Source organism: Bombina bombina, chromosome 2, assembly GCF_027579735.1.
Source record: "Bombina bombina isolate aBomBom1 chromosome 2, aBomBom1.pri, whole genome shotgun sequence".
Lineage (NCBI taxonomy): Eukaryota > Metazoa > Chordata > Amphibia > Anura > Bombinatoridae > Bombina > Bombina bombina.
The window spans coordinates 448,266,088-448,282,152 of NC_069500.1; the positions used below are offsets into that span (position 1 = coordinate 448,266,088).

Genomic DNA, 16,065 nt, shown 5'->3' on the forward strand with positions numbered 1-16,065 from the left:
TACGACTCCAATGAGTATCAGGTAGGTTTATGCCAAGTTCTCTTTCCCATTTACCAATAAATGCAGGTTTTTTAGAGGGAAAAGATCCCCTAAGTAATTTGTAAATTATTGAGATATGGGAGCTTTTAATAGAAGGGGACGTACACAGTGACTCAAAGGGGGTTAGGGGTCTGGTAAGGGTTGTTTTGTGTGGGCTATTGAATATGGCATGTCTGACTTGGAAATAGGGGAACCACATATGGAACGGTGGGCCTAACAATTGACCTATCTCTGCTTGTGTACGTATCAACCCGCCATGAAGGAGAATATGTGCTGGTATATTAGAAGGGGAACCTGCAATCAAAGGTGTTTGGATAGTCTGGGATTTTAAGAAAAGGGAGTTATTTAGTAGAGGGGTGAGGGGGGATATCTGCGTAGATATCAGGCTATCTCTAGTCAGTAGTTTATCCCATGTGCGAATAGTGGTTGCTATAAAATAGTTATTCCAAATCTCTAAGGGTCTCAACTTTGGTGGAGTCCAACACTGATCACCCAGGTTAATTCCACCTGCTAGGTAGGTTTCCATTTGCACCCAGGGTTTTTCAGAGGGAGAATGTTTCCAGGCTACAATGCGTGCTAGGTGTGTCGCTCTATAATAGTTTATCAAGTTAGGTGCTCCCAGTCCACCATCTTCTCTATCTAGGAATAGCGTTTCTCTGGCCACTCTAGATCTTTTGTGCGACCAGATAAACTGGTCAAATTTTTTTTGCTGTCGTGTAAGAAATTGTGTAGGGATGTCTATTGGGAGTACTTGAAAAAGGTATAAAAATTTAGGGATAACACTCATTTTTATTGCATTTATACGTCCCATCCAAGAAAGCCGACCCTGTTTGTGCCAGGATTCCAACAATTTATTGGTTTCGTCTTGTAAAGGGGTATAATTAAGGGAGAATAGTTCTGTTTGTGTTGCTGATATGTTGATGCCTAGATACCTTATTTTCTTGGCTAGCTGGAAAGAGGTGTATGTTGTGATAAAGTGTGTTTCTTCATCATTGAGATATAGTGATTGGATCATTGACTTGTTCATATTGACTGAGAAATTAGAAACTGATCCATACTCCTCCAGCTCTCCCAATAGGGCCGGGACTGAGGTGAGGGGTGAGCGCAGGGTAAATATAACATCATCTGCGTATAGGAGACATTTTTGCAATAGTTCACCAAAGGGGACGCCCTGTATATTATGATTACACCGTATTCTAGAGGCAAACGCCTCTACAGCCAAGGCAAATAGCAGGGGCGAGAGAGGGCACCCCTGCCGTGTGCCGTTGTTTATGGGGATTTCTTGGGAGAGTGTGCCGTTGATCATGACAAAAGCTGTTGGGTTACTATAGAGGGCTTGTATACGTGATATCATTGTGCATGAAAACCCAAACTTTGACAGGATGGACCACAGAAAATCCCAGTCCACCCTGTCAAAGGCCTTCTCGGCATCTATAGAGAGAAGTATCAAGGGTGTCTTGGAGGCAGAAGTGCTTGAGAGGGTATGCAGGACTCTAATGGTATTCTCCTTAGCTTCCCTTCCAGGGATGAAACCGACCTGGTCGGGGTGCACCAGAAAGGGAAGGAATTTGCTAATTCTCGTGGCTAACAATTTGGCATATAGTTTGATATCGATATTTATTAACGATATGGGGCGGTAATTAGTTACTTTCTCTGGTGGCTTGCCCGGTTTGGGTATCACCGAGATTGTGGCTTCTAGTAACGTTGTCGGAAGTTGATTAATCTGGTCGATAGAGGTGTACATCTCTAACAGATGGGGGCTAAGAAGGGGTTTGAAGAGGTGATAAAATTTAGGTGTGAACCCGCCTGCGCCGGGTGCTTTTCCCTGTGGCAAATCTTTAATGGCTAGTAATAACTCCTGTAAAGTAAACTGTTTGTCTAGATTTTCTATATCGGTATTAGAAAGCCTAGGAAGCTGGGTCTGATCAAGATACAAATTTATTCGCTGCTGTTTATCTTCTGGACTTAAGGAGGGAATGTTATACAGGGAGGTGTAGTACTGTGCAAACTGATTTGCGATTTCAGTGTTATCAGAATGGGCAACGCCCGAGGAGTCTATAATCTTAGTGATATGTGTTTTATATCGCTTTTTACGTAAGGATCTCGCCAGCAAGCCTTATTATTTTCAATGAAAAACTTGGACTCGGATGTGATAGCTCTCATATGTGCATTTTGTATTAAGTATTGGTTTAAAGCTTCCCTGGCTAGTTGTGATCTCGCTAGTAATGGTTGTGACTGGGGGTTTCTTTTCAGCTCTTTTTCACAGTTATTAAACTCTGAGGTCAGAGAAGCAAATTGAGCAGCACGCTGTTTGCGTTCTCTATGCGTGTGACCCATAATCACCCCCCTTATGAAACACTTATATGCCTCCCAGTTAGTTATTGCAGATGTGTCTAGGTGATTGTTGAAAGAGAAATACTCTGTGGTTTTCTCTGCTACATCGGTGACTATTAAGGGGTCTAAAAAAATCTGATCATTTAGTTTCCAACGTTGTTGGAAGCCTGGCTTAGAGGTCCAAATAAAGGTGGAACAGACCATGCTATGGTCAGACCATGTAGTATGGTATAGTCTAGAGTCAACAAGGGAGGGAAGCATACTTTGTTCACAGAAGATATAATCGATACGTGTGTAAGTGTGTTGTGGGTTTGAAAAAAAGGAGAAATCTTTAGTGGATGGGTGGGTAGTTCTCCAAGAGTCAAAGAGGGGAATAGAGCATATTGCTCGCCAGTTGGCTTTTATCTGAGTGTTCCTGATATATGACCTACCTGAGGACGTGTCTAATGCGGGATTAATAGGGAAGTTTAAGTCGCCCCCTAAGAAGATGGGTCCCTTTGAAATATCAAGTATCTGGTTTATCACCCTATGGAAGAAGGGAGGTTTAGGGCAGTTCGGGGCATAAATGTTAGCTAGAGTTATGGGTCTACCAAAGTATAGCCCCACTAAAACAAGAAAACGACCCTCTTTATCAAGATATTTGGTAAGTAGTTCAAAAGACGTACCCTTTCTAAAAGATATACAAACCCCATTATGTCTAGTCGGGCCTGAGCACACAAAATGCTGGTCATAATGGAGCTTCGAAAGGATGGGTTCATTCGATTTTTTAAAGTGCGTCTCTTGTATCATGATAATGTCCACTCTTTTTTTATAGAAATCGTGGAAGGCTATTGAGCGCTTTTGTGGTGAGAGAAAACCTTTAACATTTTGCGTAGCTAGCCTAAACTGACTAGGTTGTTTTGATATTGACATGTGTATGTTGTCGGGGACTTATAAATAAAGGGAAACCAAGGTGTACTGGTCACGTGTGTCGTGTGTATGGAGGTTTTGGTGTCAGAGAGTACAAATATATAAAACCAAAATATATAACCCTTAAACAAAGGAACAGAACAATTTGTAATAACTATGTCCAAGGATACACTGAAGTGATACAGTAAATAGAGGGAGAGGGGGGGAGAAGGAAGGGGAACAGGGAAAGGAAGGATGGGGGGGGGGAGAGTAAGATTGGTGTAGGGTGAAAGTGGAATGGTATCTGGAGTCCTCTGCCAGCGGGGGCAGAGGGTACGAGGGAAAAGAGGTAGGGGGAACAGACAGCTAGTGAGAAGGTGAGAAAGAGAGGGAAATGGGGGAAGGTACGGCCCGGTGGAGCCGCCCCAACAGACCTGGTATTATCAAGTGCATGTTCGAGACCAAAGACAATAAGAAGAAAAAACAAACATAATTTGAACAGTGAAACATCAAACCTTATGTATGACATACAAACAATAAAACAATAGAACATTGAGCATTGTATATCAAACCATTGTGACATGAGAATAAGCCAACATTTGTAAGCTTTTGTGGGAAATAACTTGATTTTTGCAAGTCAAAAGTCTCAATAAGTTCAAACAGCATAAGCGCGCTCAGAATAGGTTCTGTGGTGCGAGATTATGCATAGTCAGTTTCGTTAAAAGTCAAAGTGAGATAGAACAAGGTATCACCCTGTAGGGTGTGTGTACGGCCATATACTCACAAACTCTTGGGTATCGGGTCACGTAGTGACAGCCACAGCAGAGTCCATCTGAGCTGCAATAGCTGTGCAAATCTTCTTACGCTGTTGTTTACCAATGACTTCAGACCAAAGTCTCCGCTGTGGCCTTGGCAAAGGAGTTGAAGCTTTGGAGGGTCCAGGGGCTGCAGCCTCAGGAGCCGGTATATCCAAAAGTTGGCAGAAATCATTAATATCCTCTGTGGAGGTGCATTTAAATCTTTTGCCATTCTTGATTATTTGTAGTGATACTGGGAATCCCCACCTATAAGGGATTTTTAGTGAGCGCAGATGGGCAGTGAAAAGTGCAAATTCTTTTCTCAATAACAGCGTTCTGGTCGATAAATCTTGAAAAATTTGAATTTTCGCGCCTTGAAAAGAAAATGTAGGTTGTGATCTTGCCATTTGAAATATCTTTTCTCTATCCCTGTAGCTCGAAAAGCACACTATTATATCCCTTGGGGGCTGATTATCATTTGGTTTAGGCCTAAGAGACCTGTGTGCCCTCTCGATAGGTATAACATCAATCACTCTCTGGTTAGAGATGGCTAGAGACTGGAGAAGATTTTGTAGGTGTTCAGATATATCTTCATTTTTCACAGATTCAGGGATTCCTCGAATCCGAAGATTATTTCTCCTTGTTCTATTTTCAATATCGTCTATTTTATTCTCTAGGTCCGAAATCTGCTGCTGCTGACTGTCTATAGTGCGTGACATCTCAGAAACATCTCTAGTGATCTCTTCAGTATGATCCTCAAGGGATTCGACTCTACACCCTAGATCATTTATATCTTTCTTTAGCGCAGCACATTCTGTTTTAATACAGGATTTAACCTGGTTAATGAGGGCCTCCATAACTTTAAGTGTGACTGGGCCATGTTCACTATGGTGCTGAGTGTGAGGGGGGGATGCTGCTGATTGAACTGTATCCGGATTGTCAGATAAATCCTCCTCCTCACTGCAAGCTTGAGATATCTCAGGTTTTTTCTTTTTGTGATCTGAGCTTTTAAAGAAGGTATTCACTGTTCCAGAAACCAAAGTGGTCTTTAGTGTCTTATCGTTCTTGGTGTTTCTGCGTACCGCCATGCTGACAAAACAGGTACAGGCTTTTGCTCTTTTACAATAAAATTGAACTTTCCTGGTGTATAATGTTGCAAGTCTATCTTTTAGATGCCACTGGGATTGAAGTATATCTTGCTTTATGGCATTAAGTCAAAACATAGTCTTTACGGTAGCTAGTGTATACAACACCTCTTGCCCCTGGAGTGCATTAAATTATCTCTTTGTTGGAAGCTGGGGGCGTTTTTTTGGGCCTTCAAGAACTTTAAAGCATTTTGGTATTTGGCATTATGCTGTTATTCACTCGTTTTTGCACTCCATTATCCCAACGTGGCGCTGCTTACCCTGTCACCATGATAATCCTGCAGTCCTCTGAGGAAAGGCTTCTTCCAGCGTTCGTCTCCAGAACGCATGAGCAGGCTTCAGATGCAGCCTCCTTTATGGGTCGGGAGCCCAAACAGCTGTTCTGCCGTAATCACGGCTCAGAAAATCAATCCGGAGGTCCCCGTGTGCTTCACCCTCATGCCACGGTAGAAATCAGATCTCTCCTGGCTGTATGTACTCATCTGTGAGGAAGCTCCACCGCCGCCGTTTCAGGAGCTCTAACAAAGTGCGGCCATTCAGCACACCCGCACGCTCCGCCCCCCTAATTGCTTGATTTTTATAATGTAGTATCTGTCTTTAGCTGCACTACAATAGCCATTATACTTTTTAATATAAAGGAATGCCATATATTAGCAAATTATCTATATCATGGTGTCTTACGGATCTTAAGACTTTTTACCCTGACTGCTTTATTTTGATAGTAATAATAATAATTCACATTTTTACAAAAAATGAACTCAAAATAATGTAAATGGTTTGCAAAAATGACTCTTGCGTATTTATCTTCTCACACCTCAAAGCCTGATGACGTCAGTCAAGAAACACTTCACTGATGGTTCTCAGGTTACAAGAATGTTAAACTTTATCATTCTAGAAGTGGTAACATTTAACATAACCTTTTTTGCAACACAAGTATATTGCTCAGATGTTTCTATCTAAAATGTATTAATGTGCAGTGCAATTATGCCTTTTATGAACTTTGCACAATTAAATATCCCCAATATTGCTAAATCTGTGATGCATTAAAATCTTGTGCTTTGTAAATAGTTATTACATACTAGTGGAATATCTCATTCCACTCACATACTGCTGTACACCTAGCAAACAGTTACACACCAAGTGCAGTTCAGAAATACACATCTTTAAAAGTCTTGTGCAGTTCATATCATTGTAAGCCTTTACACGTGTAAATGAGTTTGTGTTCTCATTTAGGACCTGATTTGTAAAGGTCTCTGGGCTGGTGAGATTATTAAAAACTTCTCACTAGTACTTTTATTTTCCAGGTGGAATTCTACAAAAACACTTTTTACCCTGAAAACAGGGTGTCTCAATAAGGGGCTTATACTGCATTTTCATAATGAAAGGAGATGCATACATTACAAAAGTGCACAATGAAAATCATACAAAATGAATAATTAAACCATTCACACAAAAATACTCAGGAAAAAAATTGTATTAAGGTGTATCAAGAATTGTAAACAAAGTTGTTCACTAACATTTTTTATCAAAAATGTAAAATTTGTATGTAAATTACACAGGAATAAATCGTATTAAATATACACAGCGTAAATCGTAATTAAGTATACTGGACGGGCAAAAAATACATTGAAATTCCTGTTGTTTTATTGTAAAATGGGCTGAACATGTGAGTTACATAAGCGTATATGAAATTGTCTTTGAAACCCCAGCATAATTCTGTGAACAGTTTCACATTACCTATTTTTTCTTGCATACTAAAAGGTGACCAGTTTTTATTAAAATGCTCAAAACACTAATTACTCTGAAAGAAATAAAATATGCATACAAAAATAATGGTGATTTTATGACACAGTTCACTGAAAACAGCGTCATTTGATTTGTATTAAAGGGACACTGGACCCAAATTTTTCCTTTTGTGATTCAGATAGAGCATGCAATTTTAAGCAACTTTCTAATTTACTCCTATTATCAATTTTTCTTTGTTCTCTTGCTATCTATATTTGAAAAAGAAAGCATCTAAGCATTTTTCTAGGTTCAGACTCTGGACAGCCCTTTTTTATTGGTGGATGAATTTATCCACCCATCAGCAAGGACAACCCAGGTTGTTCACCAAAAATGGGCCGGCATCTAAATTTACATTCTTGCATTTCAAGTAAAGATACCAAGAGAATAAAGAAAATTTGATAATAGGAGTAAATTAGAAAGTTGCTTAAAATTTCATGTTCTATCTGAATCACAAAAGAAAAAATGTGGGTTCAGTGTCCCTTTAAGCATAATATGCCTGTTTACTTCATCTTCCATTGCAAACGTTTACATAGTATAAAGCTCTCAATATTTCTATGGGAGAAATCTTGCAACTCGCTGGGACAGACATTTTATTTTCGAATTGGCCCCTTAGCCTCTCACTGTGTAATATACAGTACATGTAGTATAATGTTGCAGGGTCTTCTTTCTCTCTCTGGAAAGGTAAGAGCAAGCACAGATTTTGGAGGTATTTTAATGCAAAAGCAGTCAAAATAAATAATGAATACAAATTGCAGTTATGTATTGTTATACCTAATTAAAAATGTTAGGCTAAATTACAAGTGGAGCAAAATTTAGAGTGCAGGGTTGTTTTTGGCCTTGCACATAGAATAATACACAATCTAGTATTACAAGTGGATAGTTAAACATTTTAATAAGAGCATCTTAAAAACACAGTCTACTCTAGAATTGTTATTGTTCAAAAACATAGATAATCTATTTATTACCCATTCCCTAGTTTTGCATAACCAACGGTTATATTAATATACTTTTACCTCTGTGATTACCTTGTAACTAAGCCTCTGCAGACTCAGTGCTTTTTACAGACTTGGATTTTAGCCAATAAGTGCTGATTGGGAGTGAGTACAATGTTATCTATATGGCACACATGAACTAGGACTGTCTAGCTGTGAAAATTCATTGAGATAAGAGGCAGCCTTCAAGGGCTTATTAATTAGCTAATGAGCCTATCTAGGTTTAGCTTTCAACAAAGAATACCATGAGTACAAAATAAGTTTGATGATAAAAGAAACAAAAGTGAAAGTCAACACAATCCAAAATAGAGCTGTGAAATGTAACTCTTCTGAGACCTGAAGCAAATTACGCACTCGTCTGCATAGCCAAACACATGAAAATGCTATGGAAATAAAGGCTTTAAGTTACATTTAGTCTTAATACTTGAAGCAAACGTTTATCAATTAAATATATAGGTTTTGTGGCAGAATTAAAGGGATATGGTGTATGATAAGAGGCGGGGCTGGGAACAGCTCAAACGTGCATGTGTATGTGTGTGTGTGTAAATAAATATATAACATAAAGCTCAAATAAACAGTTCATAAGGGAAAGTAAAATTAAACTTAAATTTGCATGATTCAGATAGATAGAGTATGTCATTTTAAACATCTTTCCAGTTTACTTCTATTATCTAATGTACATTATTCTCTTGATATCCTTTGTTGAAGAGAATACCTAGATAGACTCAGGACCAGCAATGCACTTCTGAGAACAAACTGTTTATTGGTGTCTGTGTATATAGGCTTCTTATCATTGGTTCAGCCAATGTGCCTAGCTAGCTCCAAGTAGTGCACTGTTGCTCCTTCTACAAAGGATACCAAGAGAATAAACCAAAGCTGGACAAGGGAAGTTTGAACCAAACTGTACTATATTGTCATTTCCTCTACATTCAGGGTAACTTTCATTGAAAAATAAAAAGCAGGCATGCTAATTTGTATATATTTACAGATATAATTATGCAGTATTATTCAGGAATTATGCAAGCGATATTTAGCACTCCACTTGTAATCTGGAGCATTGAGTGATTGCTGTCATTTTGATAAACATCAAACCAGATTTTAAGACAAAGTCATACAAAAATGCAGTCATTTCTAAAGGGTTCACTTACCTTTTTCTTGCCACTGTAATAAACTCAATATTTTGTTTTACACACACACACGCATATATATATATATATATATATATATATATATATATATATATAGTTTTTTTAGAGGGAAAGCACAATCTCACCACTCGTTAAGTGCCACGGTGCTCTGCTGTAAATAATCCAAAATGTCCACAGAATGCAAGCACTCACTGGTCTTAGTAAAATGTAACAATTTTATTTAGAAATCATTAAAATCATACTATTAAAATCATATTAAATTTTAATGATTTCTAAATAAAATTGTTACATTTTACTAAGACCAGTGAGTGCCTGCATTCTGTGGACGTTTTATATATATATATATATATATATATATATATATATATATATATATATATATATATATATATATATATATATATATATATATATATATATATATATATATTTATAAAATATTTTACCAGGAAAGATAAATTGAGATTTCTCTCATTTTCAAGTATGTCCTGGGTCCACAAAACATTGCATTGATACAATAGGGTACAATAAAATAATAATACACAATATATGCACAAAAATTTAACATAGAACAGGTAGGAAATATATAATCAACCATGACAGGTGCATTCTGTTTTGAGATATGCAGAGAGGGATCTCTTAAAGGATATTAGGCTTGGGGAAGGTTTGAAAGTGTGGTCATTCCATAATTGTGGTGCTCTGTAGGAAAAGGAGGATCGAGCTGCTTTCTTTTTGTATTGAGGCAAGCTAAATAATGTGCTGGTACTGGATCTGAGGTTATAGGAGGTGGGAATAGCCGGGGAGAGCATTCTGCTCAGGTAGGGGGGGAGCTTCCCAGAAAGGCTCTTAAACACAAGGTAGGAAAGATGGAGGGTGCGTCTGGATTCCAGCAACAGCCAGTTTAGTTCTTTTAGCATGTCACAATGGTGGGTCCTGTAGTTACATTGTAGCACAAAGCGGCAGAACGAGTTATACAACGTATTAAGTTTATTAAGGTGAGTTTGCGGTGCAGGTGCGTATACTACGTCCCTGTAATCCATAACAGGCATCAGCATTTGCTGTACAATCTTTTCCTTTACAGTAGGGCTGAGGCAGGATTTGTTTCTGTACAGGGCGCCTATTTTTGGATAAAGTTTAGATGCCAGTTTATATATATATATATAGGATTAACTATTTAAAAATACTTATAACATATTCCTTTATGTGAAAACCATTGGAATGTGAAATATTTAAAGTAAATACACAGTTAAACACTTTATTTAATATGAATGTTGCAATGTTTTCATGTTTTCAGCTACGTGACTCCAAAAATGCATATGTATTTGTGTGTTTATATGTGTATATATGTCTGTAAATACATATATTTACATATAAATACATGACTACATATGTGCACACATAGAAACATATATATACAGTATATATATATATATATATATATATATATATATACACATAAATATTTAGACATGCATATGTATGTAACTCTATTTTAAAGCCCTTTGAGATCTCATATGTTTGAGCCCTTATAACTTTTTTATGCAATATGTTTTTTTTTATTAGACTGTTAGTGTAATTGTACTATACAATGTATTTTTATGTTTTTTGTGCAACTTTTTTGTCTCGAGTAGCAGTGAACCAGAGCTCTGAAGTCGCTCTAACCCGATGTGCGTTAAATTTAAATGCACTCAAGCGAACACATTTATTTTAAACTCATAATACGTGCACTATTTCTGATGTGTGCAAAGACCCCGATATACCCCTTATTGCTCGCAAGCAGCAATTAGTGCGCTGCCCGTAATCTAGGTCAAAATCTTTAATTATGCATAAATAAATAAAAAAAACTTTGCAGAACAGTTACATTATGTATATTGCCTACTTAGGGGTCGATTTATCAAAGCCTTTGGCAGGCTTCACCCCCTACGACTGCAGGTTCTCACAAGAGAACCTGTAGTCCGTATTTAAGAAACAGCGGTCATGAGACCGTTGCTTCCCTAACCTTTCGCCACCTCTTAGGTGGTCGAATTTCAATCTCCCCAGTCTCGTCCGCCCAGGGAGATTGACAGCTCAGGGGGCGGGATTGCACGCAAATGTGCGCTGGTATTACATGTTATGTGCAATGCAAATGCATCCTCGCATTTGCATTGCACAGAAGCTTAGCACTCAAAAGAGCACGCTTCCACAGACTCTAATGGGAGCCTTGTTCTCAAGCAGACAGACACGGCGTGAGAACCAAGCGCAGCGAAAGGAGTAAGTCGGGCAGTGATGGGCAACAGATTTAAATATATATGTATATGAATATATACATATATATTTAAGTGTTAATATGTGTATATACACACACACATATATATATATTAACACATAAATATATATGTATATAAGCATATATATCTACAAGGAACACACAGTTCCCCATAGAATGCAAAGTAAAGGCACTTTTCAGTGTAATTTTTTTCTAAAACGCCACTAGGGATGGGCGAATGTGTTTACATTCAATGTTAGAACAAATGTTATTGTAGAAATTTGATTTACATATCGAATGTTGATAAGAACGAATATTCTTAAAAATTCTATTATCGAATGTTATTTACACTTTTCGAATGTCACTTTTCAAATTCGAATGTCACATTCAAATTAAAAAATTACATTTATAAAACACAGTTCTAAACTAGAAATACTATTTTGAATTTGAATGCTACATTCAAATTCGAATGTGACATTGGAATTTGAATATTACATTTAAACAGCACAGTTGTAGACTAGAAATACTATTTCGAATTTGAATGTGACATTCCATTTGAATGTCACATTAAAATTTGAATATTTAATTTCGAAATTGAATGTAATATAAAATACATAGCTTAACATTCTATTATTCTAACAAATATTTTCGAATGTTATTGAAAAATTCAAAAACGAAAATTCGAAAAAAGAATCTTAGAATGTTATGTAAACATTCGAAATTCGATTTGAACAAACTGATTTATCAAAATTTGTTTTAAATTTCTAATTTTTAGAAACATTCACCCATCTCTACAAACCACACCAACTTTAACCCCTAAAAATTGCTTTGTGCAGTTTGTTTTTATTTAATTAATAAAAGCTATTTTTTTTTAAATAAAAACCTACAATATGCTTTATTTTGGTGGCAATTGGGGGTCTGACCTCTGGTTAATTTTCGGAGTGCTAATTGCTAACGCGAGCCAAAGGTATCAATAACCAGACACTTGTGATGGCTGGTTATTTATTGTGCGGCTGTAAATTGGCGATTTTGCCTGTTTACGGGTGCCCGATAAATTAGCTCTACACTTGCAATCTAGCCCTTAACCTGTAATCCTACTCCCTCTTCCTCCAGAGAAGCTGGAGTTTGATTAGTTGATATGGAGTAGATCATTTACATCAGTCCCTCATTGGCTACAGCAAAGGGAGAAATACAAACAACATTTAAGAGGCTTTTCTGGCAAAGTAAAAGTTTTCAATACTTTCTAACATACATTTTTCATGCAGAGCCTTGGCGATGTAGTGCGTAAACAAATAATTAACTTTATTGTCCCTGTAAAAATACTGGGTATGATGATAAAACACTGGTTGGGTGGTAACCCTATCTATACTACGTATATTATTTATATAATCAGGACATGTAAACTAACAAATGTCATAGTGATGTATCAGTGTGACGGTATTTCACTGTGGCTTAAGGAATAGTCATGTATCTAATTACAGTACAACATGCTACATACTATATATGAACCTCTTTTACAGAGTCGGGTCACACGGCTGATGAGTGCATAACTTCATAATGAAGTGCTTCTCCAACAGCTGTCAGAATGTGGCAATAGTTTTATGGAGATGCAGTCCAGATTGTTTTGAATGGAAAAGCAATATGACCTTCGTTTCCTGTTCAGCACTCAGGTATAGGAAGCAATTGTTGCTTGTTAAACCAAAAATAACTAGTTTTGTTTTTTTTCCAGATAGTTACAGACTCATTTAGTTTTAAATTTAAACCTTTATACTGTAGATCCAGCGTCATTTAAAATCATCAGGTATTAGAATGATTAGCGCAATTTTGAGAAAAGTAAATAATACACCTGCACATGTTGTTTGTACTGAAAACCATCTTATCCAATCACGTGTGCAGATAAAAACTTGGATCCTTAACAAAGTAAATGGTGCAAAATCAACTATAGCATTTAAAACTAGTATTGGATTTATAGTAGGGATGCTGAAAAATAAATTGCAAGAGACAAACTTGTTTTTGTTTGAATTTACCCATGTGATAGCAATAACTTACCTTTTAATTAAAGATATAATTTTTTATATATACTGTAAATAAATATATATATATATATATATATACACGCAAACATAGGCTCACACTCACATACCACATACTCACATACATTGAAGGGATATAAAGGTCATAAATTAAATATACATAAGTGCTTTTTAATTTTTAACAGAAGCCTATTTGTAATATACAGGTACAAATCCATATCCGGAATTCCAAATCCAGATTTAGTCAGAAATTCTGACTTTTACTTTAATATAAAAAAAAAAGAAAAAAAAAAAAAGATCAAAACTGACAAAAACAAAATCGCCATTAAGTCACTATCTTCACTGTCCATGTCTGTGCTTTGGTTTTTGTGTTCTAAAATACAAATATTAGTCTATATTTTTTAAATCAACTGCTACCTTTCTGATTAAACTACTGTGCTATCTGTCTAGGGGTACTATGTATACAAATATATTAAAAATTATATAAAACTACCTTTAGATTACATGTATAAGCTCAATTATGACATGTAAATATTGCCTAAATGACATACGATATTGTAATTAATTACATTTGGTGTCATTCCCTTTCTAAACTGTCTTATTTTACAGATGCAAATATAAAACATTCTGAAATAGAAACCTTTTCCAGTCCCAGTCAGTTTAGTTAAAGGGTTTAGTACCTGTACTTGCATTAGTAAAAATGCTCCTAGTAAAAGCTGTCACAATGGCATATACACATATGCTGTGTGTACACCATGCACTGACATTCAGGGGCGCGATCCGATATACGGCGTAGTTTGCGGCGCAAGCGAGGGAACCCGCGTCGCCCGCAGTTTCAGCTCGCAACTCGAGCTATCCAATATACGGCGCCGTCAGATGCTAACGTGCCGTAAGTCGGATAAACCAGCGATGTCCAGAAATCTGCGCAAGTACAAATTTCTGGCGTCGCCAGTGACTTGCACCACGTTAGAAACTGCTGGCGCCTACAAAACCTGACTAAAGTATGAAATCACCCGCACTGTCTAACACGCCTCCTAAACATAGCCCGACATGTCTAACTATCACTATCCTAATAATAAAAAAGTTATTAACCCCTAAACCGCCGCTCCCGGACCCCGCCGCCACCTAATAAAGTTATTAACCCCATAAACCGCCGCTCCCGGACCCCGCCGCCAGCTATATTAAATATATAACCCCCTAAAGTGAGCCCCTAACACCGCTGCCATCTACCTTACCTACCCCCTAAAGTGAACCCCTACCCCATCGCCATCTACCTTACCTACCCCCTAAAGTGAGCCCCTACCCCGCCGCCATCTATTTTAAAATTATTAACCCCTAATCTAATCTCCCTACCCCGCAGCCATCTATATTAAATTATCTAACCCCTAAAATACTAAACTATCCCTACCACTAAAGCTAAGTCTAACCCTACAAATAGCCCTGAAAAGGGCTTTTTGTGTGGCATTACCCCAAAGTAAACTGCTCTTTTGCCAGCCCTTAAAAGGGCTTTTGGCAGGGCTTTGTCACAAAGTAATCAGCTCTTTTGCCTACAATCTAAATCCCCCTACACCGCTGCCACCTATAATAAATGTATTAACCCCTAATCTAATCCCCCTACACCGCCGCCACCTATATTAAACACATTAACCCCTAATCTAATCCCCCTACACCGCCGCCAGCTATATTAACTATATTAACCCTAATTATATTAGGGTTAATATAGTTAATATAATTATTATATTATATATATTAACTATATTAACCCTAATTATATTAGGGTTAATATAGTTAATATCGTTATTATATTATATATATATATATATATATATATATATATATATATATATTAATTATAATAACCCTATCTAACTCTAACATCCCTAACTAAACTCTTATTAAAATAAATCTAATATTAATATTATTAATTAAAATATTCCTATTTAAATCTAAATACTTACCTATAAAATAAACCCTAAGATAGCTACAATGTAATTAATAATTACATTGTAGCTATTTTAGGGTTTATATTTATTTTACAGGTAACTTGGTATTTATTTTAACTAGGTACAATAGCTATTAAATAGTTAACTATTTAATAGCTACCTAGTTAAAATAATTACCAATTTACCTGTAAAATAAATCCTAACGTAAGTTACAAATACACGTACACTATCAATAAATTAAATAAACTACAAATATCTAAACTAAAATACAATTAAATAAACTAAACTAAATTACAAAAAAAAAACACACTAAATTACAAAAAATAAAAAAAAGATTACAAGATTTTTAAGCTAATTACACCTATTCTAAGCTCCCTAATAAAATAATAAAGCCCCCCAAAATAAAAAAAATTCCCTACCCTATTCTAAATTTAAAAAGTTCAAAGCTCGGGGGGCGGAGCTTGGCCGCGCAGGCAAATGGCCGCATGATTTGTTAGCTCCTAGGCCCCACTCCTTAAACCTCACAAAATTAGCCTTGACAGCCAGGGAACTGGGTAAATAACTTCTGCCCATTAGAGGGGAACCCCTCAAGGTACGTTACAGCACCGCGACCGTTTGCCCGACAACAGCAGGAGAGACCTCCGGAGAAAACAAGGTGCCGCATAAGAGCAAGCGGCGCGTACAGCACAGAGTCATAAGCAGAGACCAAGGCTCCG

At 36.9% G+C, this 16,065-nt stretch overlaps 1 long non-coding RNA gene across 1 annotated transcript in view; it reads left to right on the forward strand.

Annotated features, from left to right (window-relative positions):
• The first annotated feature begins 9,966 nt into the window (after positions 1 to 9,966).
• Positions 9,967 to 16,065, forward strand: part of LOC128647817 (uncharacterized) — a 55,222-nt gene continuing 49,123 nt past the window's right edge. The window contains exon 1 of the long non-coding RNA XR_008400421.1: positions 9,967 to 10,123. This is a non-coding gene — a long non-coding RNA (uncharacterized LOC128647817). The remainder of the gene's footprint in view (positions 10,124 to 16,065) is intronic.